The 14,620-nt window shown below is 39.2% G+C and overlaps 1 pseudogene; it reads right to left on the bottom strand.

Moving 5' to 3' along the window:
- The window catches only part of LOC142840538 (T-complex protein 1 subunit zeta-like), a 34,538-nt pseudogene extending 20,715 nt beyond the window's left edge, over positions 1-13,823 (bottom strand).
- Positions 13,824-14,620: the final 797 nt, after the last annotated feature.

The raw sequence follows: 14,620 nt of genomic DNA, 5'->3' as shown, positions 1-14,620 counted from the left end.
TTTCCTGCCTGTCAGAAAGAGAGATTTCAGAAAAGCATTTCCTTAATGGTGTTGTTGTGTCTGGATTGAGACCTGAAATTTACTGTAAAAGTAAGAATTCTGACCATGGTGTTCCATGAAGTAGAAATACTTAAAGTCACAAATTAGACTTCTACCCTGGACTGTGTGTATATATGTAGACATTGTCACTCCTGGAGTTATCCTGACAGTTTCTTTCTGAAAATGGCATTTCCTCTGTACCCCCAGGATGCATTTACTCTGGTCTTTCTGTATACCAGAGATTAGTCAGTATAAAAGATATATTATGACTTCAATTGTGCAGAAATTGCACATAAGGTATTTGTTAACAGTTAACAATGCCAATGTCCCCTGTTGTGTGACTTCCATATAGTGAAACTGAATGACACATAACCAGCTACCTGGAAGCCATAGTACAAAGCTGCATTTTCTAAAATTGTCCCCAGAACTTTCTTTCATGTCTCATGCTGTTATGCAAGGTGTCACCTCCTCCACCTAGAGATGCAGCTTAATTATCCACGTGAGTCTGAAAGGGCTTATGACTCACCTCCTAATCAATGAATATGGTGGAAGTGACTCAACCTGAGTTTTGTGTGTTGGTCATAGAAAATGATGTGACATCCACCTTGTTTACAAAAATTGTTCCTCGGAGTCTGAGTCATTAGGTATGGGGCCTGACTGCTGTGAAGCCCACCAGAAGTATCATGAAAGTCCAAACAACAGTCCTCTCAAGATGGCCTGCCAAGGACATTAATGAATGTTCCTCAGTGGATCCAGTCCTTCGCCGGGCTTTTCCAATGAAAAGGATGGGGGAACAGATCATATCTGCTGTGTCCTTGCTGGATTCCTCACTTTGAAATGCCATGCTTAGAGTAAACGTTTGCTGTTTTTATGTACTAAGTTTGTGGTGGTTTGTTATTCAGACAAGAATGTGAACATGTCATGTAACCACCACTCAATTCTCAAAGTCATCTGTCAAAGTCAAGTCATGCATCAATGGTTAAATTACATTGATGGATTTCTTTATGTTTATTTCAAGCATGAACACATAAAATATAATATACATGCATATTATGTTACTCTTCTGTTGCTGTGATATAATACTATGGCCAAGGGCAACTTAAGAAAGAGTTTGTTTTAGCTCTTGGTTCCAGAGGGCTAGATTCCACAAGGGCAGGGAAGGCATGGGTGCAGTAGCAGGGAGCTGAGAAGTTACCCTCTGCTGCACACATAGGAAGCAGATACAGCAAACTGAACGTGAGGCAAGAAGTCTTCCCCCAGTAGTGTAACTCCTCCAGCTAGTCTTCACATCTGGGAAGTGGCATATCCTATCCAAACAGTGCTGAGAAAGCAGGTACTCAAATATGCAAGCCTATGGAAAGGTTTCTTATTCAAACCATCACATTTATAAATAAGATCATTTGTCTTTTCCATTGATGTGGGGGGAGCTTTTGGGGCATCAAATTCATAGAACTCAGAAACCAGATATTTATTGAAACAGTAGTTATCAAAAGGTATTAAATTTACGCTGAATAAAATAACTTCAAGAACCCTTGTTTCCACTGCAAAAACAGGCACAATTACCTTTTCAAATACTCAGATACCAAATTTATCCAACAACCAATTTTTCCCACAGACAAGCTATCATCTCATTCTATCTATAGAGCTGTGGTTCTCAACCTTCCTAATTCTGAAACCCTTTAATACTGTTTCTCATGTGGTGACCCCCCAACCATAAAATTATTTCCCTTGCTACTTCTTAACTGTAATTTTGCTACCACCGTGAATCATAATGTAAATATTAATGGAGATAGAGGCTTGCCAAGGGGGTCATGACCCACAAATTGAGAATCACTCATCTAGAGCTTGCTCTTATGAGGGTCGTTCTTTTGATTTTGAATGAGAACTGTTATTAAGCACGTAGCAAGCAAACAAACGTCAAAGACCAAATAGCAAGTAGCAGATAGCATCACCTAACTAGGTAATACTATCGAACAGAGTTCCTGAGAGTTCCAAGTAGAACAGAGTGCTTTCCCTTCAGTGGGGCATCTAAATAAAAGAGCAAATGTCAAGCAGCAGAAAGACAGCAAAAGATCAACTCAAGGGTTTGCAATACCTAGCACGAGTGACTGAGGAAGTCCTAATGAAATAGTCCTGCTGGAGTTCCTGATTAGGAGGTTTCTAGAACAGAGCGTTCTCTCCATAGATTTGACAGTAGCCATGCGTAATTGTTCATAGGACCACCTCTGCCCTAGAGCTTCAACTGAAGGTTGACTATTGTCCATAGTGTATAGTACCCACTGGTTTTGCATGTTAATCTTTCCAGGCACCTCCAGGCTCACGTTCATTATACAGGGCTAACCTCAGGCAGGGTGGAATATGGGAAACAATCTGAAAGCTATTTAGAAGTGTAATGCCTGACACCATTGCTGGGAAAGAAGGGACAGCCATTAAGCTGAGGCAATGATTTTACTACCTTCCTTTCAGGAGTCTTGCCTTTGCTCTCCACATTCTGATGTGTATGCTTTGTTTACTTCTGCTTCATCACACTCTAAGTGCTCCGAAATGCTCCTTGGTAATATACAGCCAGCATTCCTATCCTTGAGGATATAGATTCAATTTCCCAGGTAATAAGACATTCACTGCTGTGTGGGAGTATAAAGAATACCCACCCATTTGCAGGTTTTGCCTAGATGATGATCAAAACTGAAAAGAAAGAAAAGAAACTCATTCATACAGGAAAGCCTCTCCTTTGAACTTCGCGATCTGATAGCCAAGGGCTCTTTTATGAGCCTCTTAGCTACAAGACCAATTCCACTGAGGTACAAGCAGTAACCTCAGATATGCTCTTAGTAGAAACTTACATGTCAGTACGGTGGAATCAATTTCCAGGACCGAGACAATGGTAGTGATAGGTTCAAGCAGTGGCTGGAGACAGAATAAGCTGTGAAGAGTTGGGGGGAGATGAGTGTTTCAAATTCTTCTCTAGCTACATTCAGACACACACAGGAATGCTCGGGTTGTGATTGTGGAATAGAGAGCTCCAACCTGTCACAGCTCCTTGAGGACTCCAAGTGGAAACAAATACCTCTCTCTACTCCTGACCCCCTTTAGGTATCGCTCTGCCTAGTACCATCACAGGATAGTCTCCATTCTCCTCCCGTTCCCTCAATTACCCTTTAGGAGTCATGAAATTTGATTCTGAGAATACAAAATTTAAAAAAGAAAAGAGAAGAAAAGAAAAACCCAAAAAATCCTTGATGGTTTCCCTAACATTTTTTTAAAAAATTATTCATTTCTTTTCATATGTATGAGTGTTTTGACTGCATGCATGTATGTGAACCACATATGAGCCTGGTACTTGTGGAATTTAGAAGAGGGTGTCAGATGCCCTGGAACCGGAGTTCTAGGTGACTGTAAGTCACCATGTGGGTGATGGGAACTGGACTCTGGTCCTCCGCAAGAGCAATGAGTGCCTCTCCCAGTGCTTTTGCTGAGCTCTACATCTAGGTGGGAGATGTGGCTTGGACACTGACACTAAGGTGTTCCTTAGTAATAACGACAGAGTTTAAGTTCTGGCTCCTGGACCCTCCACCACAAGTGCTTCTGTCAGGGCCTTTCTGGATAATTTCTGGGCCCCAAATGCCCCTTCCCTGTCATGTGGCTTCCAAACTTTACTAACTTGGACACACAGCAGCATGGACAGGTGGGCCCAGGGCCACCTTAACTATACAGATCATGGGAAGGTCCCATTCACTTTCACCCATGACTTGGAGCTGTCAATGTGTTCCTTACTCTGCCCACGACACCTTCAGTTGCTAATCGAGTGTCCACCACTGTTCATTTTTTTTGCAGATGCTGAGAAGGCTCCAGGTCTGTACCAGTGTGACTGGCTGCTTATTAAATGATGTAGAGATCCTTTAAAGTATCTATCAAAATAGGCTATTAAAGCTGTCTATGCTCCCAAAACGCAGTCACCCCCAAAGTATATGCTGTGCTATGCACTGGGCTCTGGGGCTATGTAAAATTCAGTATCTCCAAAAAACTCATACAGAAATACAATCACCAAAAAAGTGTGGTATGGGCAAGAACTGAGGGCTCAGGGAACCAAGGGCTCAACTGGGTGTACCGATTGGAAAGAGTGAATTGGAGTAGCCAGGAAAACTATAGAGTTTTACAAGATGGATTCATTTTTTGTAATGCTTTCTTTCTACCACTAATAGTTTTCCTTCTAATTAAGTCCATTTTAATACTAATGTGCTTTCTATTTTTTTCAAAATTAATGTTCAAAGGCTCATCAAATGACTCAATGAATAAAGGAGTGTGCTGCCAAGTTTGGCAACCTGAGTTCAATGCCCAGGACCTACAAGGTAAAAAGAGAGATCTAATTTCTATAAGTTGCCCTGTAATTCTCATATGCACATAGTGCCTTGCAGGCACCCATACACAGACACACATGTAAAAGAAATAAGCAAATAAAAATGCAGCAAGGGACAATGAGATGGCTCAGCATTTGCTGTGAAAAGCCACCTACCTGAGTTCCAGTCTAGAACCCACAGTAGAAGGAGACAACAGACTTTCACAAGTTGTCCTTTGATAGCCATACACATGAGCACCCACATCCACAGCCCCCCACAAATACACACAAAATATATCAAAGGTAATAGAAGCAGCATGACCATATAAAATGTAATAAAATTTTTATAATAATGTTCATACGATGTGATTTTTTTCCTATTGGTTTTTATTTTATTCTATAAAGTTGGGATACATTTTTCTGAGCTTTCCAATATCTGCCTTTTAAATTAGTTATATTGCTCATTTACATTGCCATATTTATTATATTGGTAGTGTTTAGTCCTGCAAATTTATTAGTAGTCTTTGGTTTCTCTGTGTTAAATCCATTATTTCCCACTTTTCTGTCTCTCAATGGTTTACTTGAAAATATCTCAGTTTTCATTTTGAGTATGAGTGTTTTATTTTGTAAAATTTATCAGTGGTTGGTATAGGATTTACAATATACTTAAGTGACTTATCACAGGCCACCAATGTCCACTTTCCATCCCTCTTCATTATTCAATCTCTGTTTCGCTGTTGCTCACACTGGGTTTAAATGCTATTGGTCAGCCTTAACTGTGCTCTCTCATCTTACCTCTATTCCTGGGCCTATATTGCAATGCTTCAAAATTTGCTATTGAATTTTCTTTATTCATTAATTTCTTTTAAAATAAAATAGATTTCATTATTGAGCTTTCTTATTTTTGTCTGGTTCTAGATTGCTTGTAATTGTTAACTGAAGCATGTTGATGATGGTTGCTCTCAAATGTTTGTCAGATAATTGCAAAATTGGATTCATATCTTTCTTGACACAATTTGATTGTCTCGTCCCATTTGAACTGTAATTTTCCTTCTCATTGATTTATGCCAGATATTTTAGTTAGCATCTTCGCAGTCTCTGCTCCTAGTTAATGTTTTAATATTGAAGCAACCTGTTTAAGTGTAGCATGAAGATCCTGACATCCATTTTCAGAAGATACAATTTTCAGAGTTTTTACTGTGATACTTTCTTTGCTTGCTTTATTTTTTTCTTTTAAAAGAATTGTTTAGTTTATGTGTGCAAGTGTTTTATTGTTTGTGTGTATTTTCACCACATGTGCCTGTTACCCCCTGGACCTGGACTTACAGATGGTTGTGAGCCACCAAGTGGATTCTGGGAACTAATTTAGGTATTCTGCAAGAGCAGCATGTGCACTTAGCCACTAAATATCTCTCCTGGTCGGTCTGTTTAGTTTATATGGTGGTTTTGAGGCTCCAAGTCTTCTGTGCTGATGGATGGCAAAGGTAGAAGAAGCTGTTTATTCATGTTCTGTTTCCTGTTCAGAATTCCAGGCTACACATAGTCTTTATGTCATCTTGATTTCTCTTTGCTATGAACATTTCAGAATACGCATGTATATGTGCATATACATACATATGTCTCTCTATATAAACATGCATATACATATGTATATGCAGGCGAGAGTATGGAAAGCTAGTGGTAAGATAGTCTATAGAATAATCTCTGCTGCTATTATTTTTGATATTTTCTTTGATCTGTAGTGATTTGACTGTAATAGAAAGAACACAAAATCCATTTATATCTCATCTTAAAGAGTGTGTAATATCAACATAGATTTTGATTGCTAACGTTGACCTTGATTCTATGGCCGAAGTAGCATTTTTCAGGTTTGCCCACATTAAGCTGCTTTCTTTGTCCATTTAAATACTGTTTTCCTCGTGTTATCATACTCGAGGGAGGGAGTCATAATTTGTGCCTTAAGTCCAGCCACCTGTGCTCCATAAGCTAATTAAAATAGTCAAATTGAAAGTAAAAGAGAGAAAACAGGTTTATTTAAGGTCTCACATTGGGAAAAGTGACAGTGAGGTCTGGCAAACCACTCAGGTCCATCTTCTTGATCTAGAAACAAAATCAAAGTGAAATAAAGGAGCATGTATATGCACCTCTAATAGGTCTGGGTCCTGCCTGCCACTGGCCCATCACTGTCTTAATTTCTGTCTCATCCTGTAAAGTCATCTAAGGTTTTTTAAACTGTTTAACCTCTCTGGGAGACAAGTTTCCTGTCAGACTGGGGTCCTTTTCTCTCCCAGCTTGAGATTCCTGAGGAAGTTCCCATTTGTTTGTGTCCATTGTTTCCACGGTCTGATAGTCAAATTGAGAGGCACAGATGTCTCCCTAGAATGTCTTCGCTGCTGCCAGGCCTGTCACACATTGAATAAAGTCTTTTTTTTTTTTTTTTTTTGGTTTTTCGAGACAGGGTTTCTCTGTGGCTTTGGAGCCTGTCCTGGAACTAGCTCTGTAGACCAGGCTGGTCTCGAACTCACAGAGATCTGCCTGCCTCTCTCTCCCGAGTGCTGGGATTAAAGGCATGCGTCACCATTGCCCAGCTGGAATAAAGTCTTTAAGAAATGGACCACACATAACTGTTGCGGAAGAAAGTTACAAAGTTTTTCCTCAAGAGAAAGAATGTGCATAAATTATTTTTTGAAAAAATGGGGGAGGGGACATCATGTGCCCCAGCACCCATGTGGAAAACAAAGGACACATTTTTAGAGTAGGTTTTTTTCTTTCCACCCGAAGCAGGATCTCCCTTATTGTTTCCGTTGACAGGCTGTGTACTCCAGGCTAGCTGACCCATGACCTTCCCTATTGTTTCTGCCTCCCATCTTGTGGCAAGAGAGTTGGGATTGCAGATGTTCATTACCCCGTTTTGCTTTTCACATGGGGTTGGGGGTCAAACTCAGATTTCCAGGCTTTTGTGGCAAGCACTTTTACCTGCTGAGCCATCTCTCTGCCCCAAATTCTTTGAAACTGTTTTGCATACAAGAGGATCACTGCTTCTCTATTTATCTGTGATTTCATTCAGCTAATAAAGTATGGTGAGGCTATGATAGATACCTATTTTAGGTTAAAATCTAATCTTTTTATTGTTATTTTTATTGCTTTATAAATAATACTATTCAAAATTTCCACTTCCTCCCCTCCTCCCCCTCACCTACTCCCCCTCCCCCTCCCACCCCAGTCCTAAGAGAGGGCGGGGTTCCCTGCCCTGTCGGAAGTCCAAGGCCCTCCCCCCTCGATCCAGGCCTAGGGAGGTGTGCATCCAAACAGACTAGGCTCCCAAAAAGCCAGTACATGCAGTAGAGACAAATCCCAGTGACATTATCATTGGCTTCTCAGTCAGTCCCCATTGTCAGCCCTATTCAGAGAGTCCGGTTTGATCACATGCTCATTCAGTGCCCTTCCAGCTGGCTTTGGTGCTCCCAATAGATCAGGCACACTGTCTCAGTGGGTGGACCAACCCCTTGCAGTCCAGACTTCCTTGGTCATCTTCTCCCTCCTTCTGCTCTTTTCTGAGATCCTTCAATTGGACCTTGGAATCTCAGTCCATGCTCCGATGTGGGTCTCTGTCTATATCTCCATCCTTCACCGGACGAAGATTCTATGGTGATAATCGAGATATTCATCAGTATGACTATGGGATAAGGACAGTTCAGGCACCCTCTCCTCTGCTGTCCAAGGACCTAGCTGGGGACATCCCTGTAGACACCTGGGAACCCCTCTAGAGCCAAGTCTCTTGCCAACCCTAAAATGGCTCCCTTAATTAAAATCTTCTTCCCTGCTCCCATATCCGCCCTTCCTCCATCTCCACCATCCCACTTTCCCTTCTGCTTGATACAGACAGCCGTTCACATGGCTTTTTTCTATTTCCCTTACCAAGACGGTAGCAGTAGCAATCAAGCACTGTCCATTAGATGTGCTTCTTCTTACTTGGTACAGCCTTTCTTGTGCATCTGACTAGAAAGAACAAGGAATTGAAGATGTACACTAACCCATACACACACATTGTTACAAATCTAAATAAAAGTTCATATGAGTATATCTAAGAAGCTTCAGATGCATTCAAGTCCATATTTTTGCTACTATTATGACGTGAAAAAGTTTGGCTTTGCCAATTTGTTATCCGTTCCTCATACCAGGGGTGAGAGTTCTACCATTCCCCATCTAACCATCCATTTACTCACCTCTTACATTATGTATATGAAGGATTCAGTTTGCTAAGCTGCCTCCACAGTGGCAACAGATTTTATCAATAGAATACAATAACCTTTTGTTTTTAGCTTTATCGGATCTAATGTTGTTTAGATTTGTGTTCTTTATCCTATTTACTAAAGACTTTCTCTCCCCCCCCTTGTGTGTGTGTGTGTGTGTGTGTGTGTATGTGTGATCAGTTTATTTTGAAACACTATGCATTCCATTCTCATATTCCTGATATCCTTAATAATGTCTTAACACTTTGGTTTGAAGTTTTATTTATTTATTTATTTATTTATTTATTTATTTATTTTTGCGCATTGCTTCTGTGACTGTTGAACGAAAATAGCCTTCATAGGCCATGCGTTTGAATACTTGACTCTTAGTTTGTAGAGATGTTTGGAAAGGATTAGAATGCCTTAATTGGAGGAGCCATGTCACTGAGGGGGGGGGACGCTTTCAGGTTTCAAAAGGTTGACACAATTCTCTTTGTCTCTCTGTCTCTCTTTGTCTCTCTTTGTCTCTCTGTCTCTCTCTGTCTTTCTCTCTGTCTCTGTCTCTCTCTTTCTCTCTCTCTCTTGCTCTCTCTGCCTCCTACTTATAGATAAAGATGTGAGCTTTCAGCTGTTACTTCCACCATGTTTTTTGCTCCACCATGATGGACTTTAACCCTCTGAAAACATAAGCCTAATTAAATGCTTTCTTTTATAAGTTGCCTTGCCATGATGTTTTGTCACAGCAATAGAACAGTGACTAATACAGCTTCTATGTTGTTATGTTTGATAATATGTGTCCTGTGTCCAAGGATGAATTCTGATTGTAAACACAGCTTGTTACCTTGAGAAAAGGGAATCTTACTGTGGTTGGGTATGGTATATTCTATAAATAGCAAGCAGATTAAGATGATTGGTGATGCCCGTCAGATTATCTGTCATTTTTATGGTCATTTCCTTCCTTGGTTTAAATTAATTAATATAGAAGAATGTTCAAAATCTCCCACTACCACTGTGAACATTTCCATATGCTTTCCAGACTTTCCCTTACTTGTTTCAACACTCGTCTTTAGGGACAAACATATGAGGTCAGAGCCACGTAGAAGACTGACCCCTTAGTTTCTATGTAATAACTTTCTTTGGTCATTTTCCTTGCTCCTGGAGTTTGCTCCACTTGAAATGAACATAGCTGCTGTATCGTTTTGAGGTACTAGTGCCAGAAATGTAAACTTTTCTTTATCACCTTTTGAATCTTGGAATTTAATGTGAATATGAACATCCTGCATAAAAACCATAGATAGCTTTTGTAAGTCATTCTCAATATTTATGTTTGTAAAGAAGTATGCAATCACCATTTCAGGTAAATTTTATGTAGTTAACACTATATGAATCATATTTGTTGTCAACTGATTCTCTTTATTCTATTTATTTTTGTTAATGTTTCTTTGTGCCCCTCTTATTTGAGGCTATTTTGGCTTCAATTAACCTCATTTATTCACTACATTAATTAATTAATATAATACACTTATTATGTTAATTATATTCCTTTTCAAACTATTTTTCTGGTCTCCGTAGACATAAGCCCACTATCAAATATTAAATAACATTTAGTGCTTCTGTCTAATAGCGAAGTGTTCCCAGCAACTCTCTACATTCCAACAGTCATTTCACTCATTCATAGAGCTGCAATCACATATTGTTCTGCTTAGTCACATTTTGTGACACACAGTCTAAAATCTATAAAACAGTGACATTTAATTCCATTTGTACCTTTACTGACTCTTGCTCTTTCTTTATGAAAAAAATCTATTTTTAAAAAAGATTTTTATTTATTGCTTTTATTTTAATTTTAACTTGTAAAATTTACTTCGGAAACAGTAGGTTTCCATACGAAGTATATATCAACTTCAACACTTTTAACATGCTTATTTTCCTTGTGATCTTAAAAACAATTCTTTTGGGCCATTTTTCCTATGGATAAATTGACTTTACTTTTATTTCCCTGAGAAAGTTTTGTTTCTTTCTTAATGAGAGAATCTTAATGACCACATGGAATTTATAGAAAGTATGTCTTTCTCTTAATGTCATTTGCCCCTCTGTTTTTTTGCATGAGTTGCTATGAGAAATATGCTATAATTCTGTCCCATCTTACTCTATCAGTGAGGTTACTTGAAGTTCTGGAATACTCTTTCAAGATTTCCCCATTATCTATTGATTTCCACAGTTTGAATATGATTTAAGGTGTGATGCACATTTGCAAGTTGTGATATGCATTTATTAGTAATATATGTACTCTTTCTTATTTTTTCTTTCTCATATTTAGGTCAAAATGTCAAAAGTTTTGCAATGTTTTTTTTGTGTGTGTGAGCATTGTTATAGATATGGAACACAAGGCTTCTCACATTCTACAAAGAGACCCACTGTGGAACCTCATCCCGAGCACAAACGATGTTTTGGAGTTCTCACATGCTCAGGTGTTCACTTTCATCCACACACCACCCCAAGTTTTGTCTATAAGTATTTCAGTTTCATATATTTCTCTTCACTGAAATACCATTTTAATATTCCAATCCTGTCCATGTCCATCTAATTCTAATAATGACCCTCTCATTCATATATATATATATAATTTTTTACACTGAATTTGATTTCTAGTATTTTCTTTTAACTATTCTCAGAATTCCCATGTATCTCCAAGCAGTACCCTTTACTCTTGCATGCTATCTACTTTTACATGCCATCCCTTAGCATAATAATTATTGTTTATTTAAATTCCCTCTTTGATTGTCCTAATGTCTGTGTCCAATCAGAAATTCATTTACTACATGCTTCTACTGCACACTCATTTTTATTTTTCCTCTTTTGTGGCAGGATCTCACTATGTAAATCTGGTCAGTATCTAGACCAAGGTGGTCTTGAACTCACAGAGCTGCACCTGCTGCCACCCCGCAACTATTGGCATTAAAGGTGTGCACTCCCATGTCTGGCATTATCAAGCTTTTGGTTATTGCACAATATAATGACTATTACTGTGACGTTTAAATCCACTATGTGAATATATATGTATTAGTTAGAGTTTGATAGAGTGACAGAATCTATATAACTGTTTATATAGATAGAAAGGGGATTTATTAGAATGACTCATAGGTTATTGTCCAGCTAGTCCAACAATGGCTGCCTATGAACAGAATGTCCAAGAATCCAGTAGTTCTTCAGTCCACAAGGCTGGATGTCTCAGCTGGTCTTTAGCTTATGCTGGAATCCCAAAGGAATAGGCTACAATGCCAGTGAAGGGGTGAACTTTCTAGCAAGATGTGGGCAAGGAGATAAAGAGCAAAAGCTTCCTTCTTCCATGTCCTTATATAGACTTCCAGTAAAAAGGTGTGGCCCAGATTAGAATTGAGTTTTCCCATCTTAAAAGATCTGGATTCAGGGGCTGGAGAGATGGCTCAGAGATTAAGAGCACTGACTACTCTTCCGAAGGTCCTGAGTTCAATTCCCAGCAACCACATGGTGGCTCACAATCATCTGTAATGAGATCTGGCGCCCTCTTCTGGCCTGCAAGTATACATGCAAGCAGAACACTGTATATGTAATAAATAAATAAATCTTAAAAAAAGATCTGGATTAAAGGGATGTCTTCCTACCTCAAAGATCTGAATCAGAAGTGGATCTTCCCATTTCAAATGATTTAATTAAGCAAAAAGTCTATCACAAGTGTTTCCAGCCATGTTCTGCTTTTAGTTAATTATTGATGTTGTCAAGATGACAACCAAAATAGCCTTCACAATATTTTACTCATAACTGCTCCCAATTTCAAACCCATCTTTCCTATACTCTCTCACTTGTTCCTCCTTTACCCTCGAATATGCCTCCTTCTGCTTTCATCACACAAACACACACACACACACACACACACACACACACACACACCTATAATCAAATGAATTTTCCTCATAGGAGAGAAACCATGTTATTTTGACTCCCCATTCTTGATTTGTGGGTGATTTATGGCAGGCATTGTTTTTTATTAAAAGGGGCTCTTTCCTTTGAGACATGAGATTTGATTGAATGTGCTGATGTATTGTGAACATTCATTCATGCTAATGTGTTTGACAGGTGCTGTGCAAGTAAGTTAGAGGCTTCTGATTACATTAGAATCCTTGTATCAATCTCCCTCTCCCGAGTATGCTCTTCCCAAAGAATTTGAAAACAGAGTTTTCATTTTGGACTACTTTAAGCTGCAGTTGGCTGTAATTTTCTTTGCACGGGTTCCGGGGAAGGCAGCTACAACTAAGAAGCACGTAACTGAATCTCTGACTGTAGGAGGGCCACTAGTCCTGGTTTGTAATTTTCAAAGGTGACTTTACCTTCATCTCATGCTTTATTTCCTTTCCTTGGCTACAGTGTTCTCACGTTATTTCCTTCATCTGAATGTTTCTTCCTTAGATGAGGCAGAGCAACTAGAGGTGAATGAAGTGGGCAGAATGCCCGTTCTCCATTTAGGATTAGGCTATGACAAAATGGTTACAAAATGGAAACTGTAACAGGGCCCCAGATCTCAGTAGTCTCCCAGACCTTAGCACAACTGACTCCATAATGTAAGCGCCATTCAGGCTGTAAAACTCAGCATGTAGATAGCAGCAACTGCCAAAATAAGAACAAAGACCCAATCCATCAAAATTCATATAGTTCTGGAAACATCTCAAAACGTACTAACCTTGCTTTTTAGCTTCTGTTTTTCTGCTTCTGACTAACTGTTCTTGTTAACTGAAGTATGTCAACCCAGGACATTGTTTATTGCTTAAAAGCTCTCCTTGAGAAAAATTCGGGGTTATGTTGACCACAAACACTCTCAGATCAATTTGGCTCGTTCATTTCAGGTAAATGACGTAGGAAAAATAATTGGTTTTACACAACTTGCCATTAGCAATTTGCAGTAAATTGATTTGGAGTCTGAAGAGTATTTCTAGCCTGTCAGGGAGTGTTTCATATGATTTTTCCACTTGAAATGCATTTCACCGAAAGTAAAAGCAAAGAGAACAGTGCACAAATGTGAAAGGAAAGCAGCTTGTCAATGGTTTAACATAGACGCATACTTTTCCAAGCTTACAAAATAAACATATTCATGTACCTACCACATTGCCCATGATTTATTATGTGACTGGCACCTCCAACTTGCGTACTCTTACCTGCTTATTCCCCTTATAGTTAGCCATTTTTCTGACATAGGTCACTGGAGGTTTACATTGCTTATTTTAAAACATTATAGAAAAATAATTCTCATGCCAGATGTGGCGCATGCTTTTAATCTCAGTAGTTGGGAAGCAAAGACAGGCAGATCTCTGTGAGTTCGAGGCCAGCCTAGTCTACAAAGTCAGTTTCCGGACAGCCAGGGCCATCTCCAAAAAAAAACATTAATAATAGCTATTATTATTATTATTATTATTTTATGTAGGTCCGTTGCATATATAATTGGATTGTGTGATAACCAGAATTCAGTGATGAGCTCTAACTGCATTGGTATGTGTAATTTCTTACCCATTAATCTGAGATTGAACCTGAATATGTGGCAAAGCAACACAATATTGCTCTTTTTATGTTTTACTATGCAGTATTTTACAAATATAACTAAAGATTAATTAATGCCACAGCACAGTGCTGGTAAAACAACATATTATTGAGAGTAGGAGTTTGAATAACCTGGTACTTATCCTTGACTGGGTAGCATGGGGCCTAGGCTATACAAAAGAGGGCATGGTACAAAGTCATGGCATTGCTGAAGAGCAGTTTGAGCCCTAGGTACAATGACAGAGAACAAGGTTTTTGGGGTGTATTTGGGGAGAAAGACCTCACATAGATTCACAGCACAGACGGACATGGTCTGGCCCTACGGATATAACTCTGTGGAACACTGAAGATAGTGGCTGCTGCTAGGTTGAGACTTTGGGAAAAGGGTAACTGAGGCAATGGCTGTCTGGGTCCAGTGCTAGCCCCAACCATAAATTGTCTCTCT

The sequence above is a fragment of the Microtus pennsylvanicus genome, chromosome X, assembly GCF_037038515.1.
Source record: "Microtus pennsylvanicus isolate mMicPen1 chromosome X, mMicPen1.hap1, whole genome shotgun sequence".
NCBI classification, from domain to species: Eukaryota; Metazoa; Chordata; class Mammalia; order Rodentia; family Cricetidae; genus Microtus; species Microtus pennsylvanicus.
The sequence above is the reverse complement of the archived record's forward strand: the minus strand, read 5'-3'. Positions and strand labels throughout refer to the sequence as shown.